Source organism: Pinus tabuliformis, chromosome Q (assembly GCF_031772625.1).
Source record: "Pinus tabuliformis cultivar Carrire ecotype Pingquan chromosome Q, CPIR1, whole genome shotgun sequence".
NCBI classification, from domain to species: domain Eukaryota; kingdom Viridiplantae; phylum Streptophyta; class Pinopsida; order Pinales; family Pinaceae; genus Pinus; species Pinus tabuliformis.
In genome coordinates, this window is record NC_142296.1 from 351,853,589 (window position 1) to 351,862,464 (window position 8,876).

Below are 8,876 nucleotides of genomic sequence, written 5' to 3' on the forward strand. Positions count from 1 at the left end.
CTGCCATGATATTAGACTCTACTTCTAGTGCTGCATCCTGCATGTCTGCTAGAGTAGCACATCTCCTTTCTCTCAACAACAAGCAGAAATCAGAGTCAAAAGCATTGGCATAAGTGAGTTTGGCAGAGGTAGGAGTAGGCTTTACCTCAACTGGTATCTTACTATACATTCGATTGAATCTTTTATTAAAATTGGGCAAAGATTCACCATTTTCCCTCTTTAGATTACCAAACTCAGTATGATAATACAACAAGTCTTTTTTATCTCCCAATTGCTTCAAAAACGTATCATATAATGCTTCAATATCTGTTATAGATCTCTGCGGTAATTCTCTGAACCACTTCCTAGCCTCTCCATCAAGACTCTAAACAAAACTGTCATCCACACATCATTTTCACTTATATCTAAATTATCAGCATAACTGTAAAAAGCTTCAAGGTGTTCCTCTGTTGTTACTCCCTCTGTACCAGTGAATTTAGGCATATATTTCTGATATTCCCCCACAGACATAGGATTTAAAGGAACAGGAAAGACTAAAGGTCCATATCTAGCAGCAACAATTCTCTCAATCTTCGTGGGTGCTTGCTATCCTACCATGACTGGAGTGTTTGGAAGAATACTAGCAAATTGAATAGTAGGGAGTAATGTGATGAATGGTAGAGACAAAGGGATGTTTTGGACTGAATGGGAACTTTTCTTTGGACTGAAATTCAACGGGGAACTAACTGCACAAGGGGCTGAATTAATCTCTGAAGGAATTTCCTTATTAATAGTGCTGGGTTCTAAATCTTCAAACTGTATATCTTCAACAATAACTTTATCTTTCAGAGATGCATGAGATTTCTTAGGCTTACCTGATCCTGATGCCCCTTTCTGTGATGGTTTCTTTGATTTACCAATCCTCTCAGGGTTAGGTACTGGTTCAGCAGGGGATTTCTGAGGATTTCCTCGAGTATGTCTCACACACTGAGCCAAAACTTTAATGTGGAGTCACCAAAGGATGGTATTCCTCCAATGGAGTCCCCAGATAGATGATTACAACCAGAAACTATGTTCAAACCTTGTCTATCATCAAAGCTTGAAGCTGTGTCGTTCTCCCAGGGAAGCTGAGCTTCAATTCTCCTCTCCCCGGTAACGGTGCCAATTAATGTTATCACCCCAAGAAACTCTCCTAGGTTGTATATCAGAGATGCTCGAGAACATTACAAACTCAACAAAATGTTGGAAAATTGGTGGATGAATGAAAGAAATGCTACATGTTCAAGCCAGATAACCACTTCTATGTTTAACCCCAGACATGGGTGAACACCCCCGGACTACAAGGCTTTAGACCACCAATTACTCACAGTTTTAAGAAAATGTGATAATGGAGAATATTGATCACACCAGCAAATGCACAGGACCCTGTGATAGCCAGCTGCAACCAGTTAAAAGGTCTGTAAATCTATTTCTTAATGCACAGACAGAATGACAGCTCTCTGGCATTAAAACAATAGAAACCTGCATATAAATTCAATGATACAGCTAAATTCTAACACAGAGGTGGGATGACAGCCCCTCTAATGCTAAGCATCAACAACACATGAATAAATACATAACAGGCACAACCTGGAACAAGGAAGAAGAAGTGGAAAGTGAGCAATCAACAACAAAAGAAGCTTATATTAGCTGGAAATGAAAACCAGAAGCTACAGGAGACACAATAGTTGCAATCTCCAAAAGTTGAAGTTTACACCAAAATAACATTCATCAACCTAATTACATCTTGTTTTTTGGTATATATAGAGTTTGTTCACAAAAAATCTCTGCTAACCTATGCGTGGAGGGGTCATAACTAACCACCAACCGCATTTACAATCAGATATGGGTCTCTGATACAATTTGATTGTTTTAATGAACAAAATTGACTTTTCTGGTACTTTGATGTCCTTCTTGAACAGGTAAATGTCATGTTTATCTACTCAAGGCTGTCCTTCTCGTCCTTGGCCGTGCTGTTCTTTGAATGAAGTTGTTGTGGATTCAATGCACTGAGTACCAGATCATCTCTTCCTTCTTCGTGCGCACAAAACAGGCCGAAAACACTGAAAAATACATTGAAAATGGACGATGAACTGGGCATGAATGCTGATCGTTGAATAGCTCAGATGGATGGCCTAAAGCTCTTGGAGGGCAGCGTCGGGAGGAAACAAAAGCGCGATGGAATATTAGCCGTTATATCTGGCAAGTCGGATGGTAGAGATCGGCGTATGAGGGTTATCGGGAGGCATGTGCGCGGGAAGAACGAGGACCGTCGGATCATGGACGGGGATGATCGGATGGTTATCGGGCGGTGGAGGTGATCAATAGTTAACGAGCGGGGGACAGGCAGTTTCGCGGGGGGGCGGTATTCCCCGCACCGCTTTCGGCATCGGACGGTTTCCTTATGCAACGGTGCAATGCAATCAGGGTGATACACGTGGCTGGCGGGAAACCGCTTCCCCGTGGGTTATCAGATGTGCAGGTTCGCAGAATGGGGGTAGTGTACACCGTCGGATCTTGTGGCAGATGATCAAACGACTGAGGTAAAAGGCACATGCTCCTTTAAAACTAATGTGATAGGGACAAAGCGTGGGTTTATGAATGTGGTCATGTGGGTTATATAACGTTTAATTTTAAAAAACCCGGGTGCTAAGGAAACACAAACTTTACACTGAATTCGAGTGTAAAACAAGGGTAGTGAGGTTTGAATGGGGTTTTTGAAGAAATTAAGTGGAAAACGGAGCTAGTGGGAGAAAAACAGGGATAAAGGGGATTTAAAAGAAAATAAAGAGGATTAAGAGGAGGGACGAAACGGAGATGGCGGGAGTTATAAGGGCATAATGAAAATGAAGGAGGAATGATCCAATAGATTGCTATGAGCTCCTTTGCAACCAAAATCAACACTGCCCAACCTATTTTATCCATCAAATTTCAAAGAACATAGCAGAGCTAACAGGCATAATATGTAGCTGCAACTTTAGCAGCTTGTCAAATAGTGTGGTTGAGAAAACTATTGAAAGATCTCTCAAATGTTCAAAATGAGCCAACTCCTATTTATTGTGATAACAACTCTGTCATCTCTTTATCCAAAAATAATGTCCTTCACAAAAAGAGAAAATATATTGACACACTTTAATTTCATTCATGAGCTTGTCAATGATGGAGATATCTTACTTGATTTATGTGAATCACTAGATCAACTTGTCGATATTTTTACAAAACCATTAGGCAAATTTATATTTGAATTTCAAAGAAAACATTTGGGTAGTGCACTTTAAATTATGTTTAGTTAGTTGAGTCTTAGTTGGGACTTTCTCCTGTTATTAATTGTTGTTTGTTTCCTTGTCTCCTATGTAATTTATTTAACTGATTTTGAATTATGCAAAAAGATATTTGCTCTAACCCAATTTTGAATCCATTTTCTATGTATTTCCACCTCTGCATTATTCGTAGCAATTGACTAAATAAAGCTTGAAATCAAGAAATATGAATCAATGGGACACCATCTATGATTTACTAAACTATGCGGAGCAGTTGACTAAACAAAGCTTGAAATCAAGAAATATGAATCAATAGGGCACCATCTATGATTTGCTAAACTATGCAAAACCACCGGCTGGCATTAAAAATTTTGAAGCAATTAAGGTGGGAGATAGGGTTGGAATTTTAAAAGAAACTTACCCGTCAAATTTGATGGTTTTCACAGCTCCTCGACCCATCTTCACAGTTTCAAGAAAGAATCTTAAAGTTTTGCAATTTTTTTAAAGAATCCAAATGGTTTTGGAAATTTTTTAACTGTATTTGACAAGCAAATCACCTCAATGAACCATGTCCATGCTCATGTAGGGCATGTACAATTATCAGCAAGACCTCATCTTCACCATGCACTTGTACCTCGACAGTTCGACCTCCGTCGGAAAGTTGGAATATGCGGTGGGTGACTTTTATAAAAAGTCTCACAAGTAGCTTATGCCTTCTGCATTTGATTGAGTTTTGCTTCTGCCCTGGGTATTAAAATAATTGTAACCAGTCCTCACCTGCGTCAATAACTTGCGTGAATAATCGTCTGCATTGAAAAATGAACATTACACCTTCGAGACATACTCATAATAGAAAAACCGTATCAGAAGAAGTTAAATTAACTTTAGATGATTTAATATTGACTAGATACATGCACTGAGTATGCAGTACGAAACAACTCTGCACCTTCACATGAACTTTGTATTTAGGAAAGTCTTATTTCCAACCCTATAACAAAGTAAATGCGCTCTGACATGCAAGCCAACCCTATAACAAAGTAAATGCGCTCTGACATGCAAACCAAATAGCGCTCGCCCCTCTCTCTCCACGCTGCTATCTTGATTTATGTGCTGTCACTCAAAGGGTGAGCGCTATTTGGCTTGTATGTCAGAGCACATTTACTTTGTTATAGGGTTGGAAATAGGAAAAGCCTTATATTTCTATGTTTCCAATTCCATTATCTATATCGGAAATTAAGACATCCCATCCCACTCCTATATCAAATCGCCTAAAGAGCTTGATGCACCGAGCCACATAGCAGAGACCCATGCCCTGCACTCAAACAGCCAAACTTGGTGTATATCTTGAAAGATGTAACTGCAACTGCGGCAGGAAACAGAGGAATTATGACAAATAACATCGTATAATTGATTTGTTAGCCAATCTCAAGGAAGGCTTTTCTCACAATATAAAGTGCAGCGTAATTATTGAATACCTCAATTTTGGATTATTGAAAGCCTATGTATTTCCATAAAAGGCGGTTTCTAACTATTGTGTTTTGTAACATTTTTTTGGGAATACAAAGCTACACTTTGATTTTTAATTGTTTTCAATGTGTTTTTTAATTATATAGATAGATTTAGCATTTCAAAAACATCATCAAAACACTTGGATTTGCATGTTATATAATTCAAATTATTAATTTTAACTTAGAGATTTTACATTTTAGGAAAATTTGACTGAAAACTATATCAAGAAAAAGATAATGGATTGGTTAAACTAGGGCCATACTTATAAATTGCCCACTCATGTTCAATGACTGGAATGTGTTTCTTCTACATAGTGCAGTATAATAAACCTGGAGATGCACAGATGTAGCATCCCATTCATTGAATGATTTTAGTGCTTCTATATCAATCCAGTCCATGGCCATATAACAAAGCTTGCTTTACAAAAACAGGTGGCGTCTTTTCTTCTTTAATGTGCAATAAACGCCGAGGTCAAGTACCAGCAAAATCAGTGACATGGTTATGATAAGGGTTTCTAGCGTTGCCTTGAGACTTCATCAAAAATCAAGATATGAAGTTTACGAAGAGCAAATTTATTGTGCAAGCGGATTGCAGAACTACCACAGGCACTTATGGCCCTGAAGAAATATTTCAATGTGCAGGATGCATTAAATGCCAAATGATGAATGAGAAGGCGAATTGGCATGTTTCTGGCATAGCTATGCCAATCTATTAACACTTCTCCAATCTAGATCTTACGACGGAATAAATGTGCAGGATCGAATGCACTAAATACCAAATGATGAACGAGGAACCGAATTCGGGTGCTTTGGGAATAACGAATCTATTAGCAATTCTCCAATCTGATTTTATGACGGAATAAGAGGAGCCAATAATGCACATAAAATTTTAAAACAAATACTTCCATCAACATTTTAGGACAGAATACAAGGAACTAATGATCCACACAAGTTTTCAAAACAAATCTAAAAAAGGGGCACAGCGAGAGTAGGATGCTGATAAGTTTCACTAAGGCATCAAAATACAACACTAACCAGATATCACTAACCTGGAAAATGGCATTGCCTATTGAGATTTCAGACGGTTCTCTGGATGTGTTTTGATTTGATTCACAGTTTAATGACACAAACTAATGATGAGTCTCAAAATGTGGCACTTCAATTAATGTATTAAAAAAAAAATTACTAATTTTTGGGTTTTTTTCATAGTTTATTTTGAATAATATTTTTCACTAGAATTTGGTGATACAAATTTTTTTGTATAGTTTATTTTATAGACGTAATAGTATTTTTGTTGCTAAAATTTACTGATACAATTTCAAGTAAAATCATGAATTTTTATAGTTTATTATTTTTTAATGTATAAATAGATTCAGCACCCAAAAAACCCTAAAAACTAAAATTTTACAAATTAAACAACTGCAACTTAAAATTAATCAAAAAAATACTCTAAAAATATTACTTAAATTTTTTTTTTCCATAAAATTAACCAACAAACTTATTTTTTATTTTTTTTTAAATTTATTTTCTCTCTCATAGCAATGTAAAACTTCAAAATATTTTTAACCATTTTCTAGACTACTATTAACCCAACTCAACTCAACTTAGCATATACATATTGAAAATAAAAAAACTTATCCCTAACTTATTCCGATGTAAAAATAAAAGTAGAAATCTTTTGTCTAAACTTCTGAAGTGTAAAAAAAAGAAGTTATAACACCAATTAATTCATTTCCTTATAATTATCTCAGTTGAAAGCAACGATCGTCATTATTATTAACTGGATGGCAATAAGCGCACATCCTTCACCACATCTGTCTAAGATGCCTTTCGTGAGCACTTTATTTGTTTCTGTTCTTGAAACTGTCCTATCGAAATGCAGCTGGAAATTTTTATATGGATGGTTCATTTACAGAACCAGTGCTTGGCATTCCCACTCAATTTTGACAGCAATCACAATGTCTATTACACATGTAGCTCTTACTCGGTATTCTGCGAGAAGGAAATATCCCTGTCAACTGGGGTAGGTGGTACTCCGTTGAAGACAATTACTAAACTTAGTTTCCATGGGAGGATACCCAGTTTAATCCCAGGGTCCAGGGTGGGTAAGGTTTAAGATTGTCGATAATTTCTTTATTAGGTTTTGGATGGATGGTGAATGAAAATTTAAGATTGTTGATAATTTCTTTATTAGGTTTTGGATGGATGGTGAATGAGTATAATTGAGTTTTTGAATGAGTACAATTGAATTTTTTATTGACCGTAAATGAGTATAACCATTAAAACACACCTAGTAATAAGTTGTCTATTCAAATCTCATAAGTCTTACTTACAAAAAATAATTGATGACAATCTGATATTCAGACATCATGAACTGAACCGAATGAAGATTAAGATCACTGTTTGGCAAGTTTAACAAAGAGCAACGGTGGCAGCTCCTCATTCGTTTGGTCAGGTAGTAATCAGTAAGCAGGTACTACTGAAATGAAAGCCTGAAGATGAATCTAATTTTTATTGTCAGCTCCTTTATTTTCTGTTGTGGGCCGGAATTGGATACACGGGGTAGAAGCCAAAGAATATGGCTTTATGAGAAAATTTTCACCAAAATCTTGAGAAGAATCCAAATGTCAGATCGCTGGGACAGAGTTGTTAAAGAATACGAAGAATAATAAGAGTCAGAAAGATATCTGCATGTGTGTCAAATAAAGAGCTACCATTCATTAAAAAATTTAAAATACAAAAGCTTCAGCACTATAATCACAAGAACCCAAATTAGAGATGGAAGCACATGTCTATGCCACTTTCACAAAGATCTAACAATGCCCAGAGAAACCATCATCATAGTAAAGAAGCCACGATCTGGACAGTACTTCAAATGCTTTACAAACAACGACAAATAAATTTAGGGAAGCTACCAGGGATAAAACATAACGAAAGAAAAATGATATGCTTACACTAGACTGAGCAAGAACCCAACACCATATAAATCAAGTCCAACCACGATGTATATTAAATTTAAATACCAACAACTTGAATGTAGATCTGTGGTCGAGATTCAAACATGTATAAGAATTTAAAACTAATATTTATGCGGTGTGGATTCAAATATGTATAAGAATTGAATACAGCAAATATGATTTAATACAGCAAATATGTATACAGAGGACATAAGACCATAAAAGTTAATATAAACATTATACTCACACTCATATTTGTTCTCAAACTCCCGAGCAAGATAACGATTCAACGTTGTCTTCCCTTTTTCAGCACATTTATAACCCTCGATCTAACTGATTGAAAGAGCTAATGAATAATACTAACTTAAACCCTACTTATACGGTCCCGGTGCCTCCTCTGCCTACCATTATAAGCTTAAAGCTGGGTAATCTCCGCGCTCGTAAAGGAGAGCAGAAAGAGTTTGGAGTCAGCAGGGGAAACCCTTTGGAGTTTGCGGCAAAAATAAGGCAAGGGAAATCCTGTGTAGCCTCCAGCGAAAGGCTGTAGGGAAACCCTTCAATCTGCAGCATAAAAAGGCAGGGGAAATCCCCACACTTTATTCCTCTGAAACTCCTCGTTTTGTCTTATTCTTCGATCCTCTCCATAGATACCTCACTTAGCTCCATAGCAAATCGAACTTAATGCTCCATGATATGACCTCAAGTAAACTCATTTGAACCCCTGGCTAGGTCAAATCTCCATAAAACTCTTCGAATCACAGTTAAGCTTAAGGTTGGATCTCCAGAATATTCTTCGAATGGAACTCCAGGATTAGGCCGAATATAATGAAAACCCTCAAACCAAACTCCAAGATCGACGCAGAATGTAAACGCAAATTAGATTATCTCAATGGGATTTCAATTAAAATCGAAACTAGATGCAAACTGTGAAACCGGAGCCGATTCCCTCAATGGGGCTTGAGTTAATCTCGTATCGCAGTGTCACGATGCGAGAGACGACGATAGTCTTTCAACCGTGTTTGGCGAGGTGCGGCACCACCGAACACTTTCTTTTCACCAATACTTATGTTCGCGGACTATGCCTAACCACTTATCCTACTTAGTTTGTGTTTCGCAACCAAGTATTAATAATG

The 8,876-nt window shown here is 37.1% G+C and overlaps 1 long non-coding RNA gene across 1 annotated transcript; it reads right to left on the reverse strand.

Annotated features, from left to right (window-relative positions):
* Window positions 1-3,583: 3,583 nt before the first annotated feature.
* On the reverse strand, window positions 3,584-8,701 carry LOC149219626 (uncharacterized). The gene is made up of 2 exons (XR_016248714.1): window positions 7,991-8,701; window positions 3,584-4,055 (listed from the first exon to the last, which is right to left on the reverse strand). It is a non-coding gene; the product is annotated as an uncharacterized LOC149219626 (long non-coding RNA).
* Window positions 8,702-8,876: the final 175 nt, after the last annotated feature.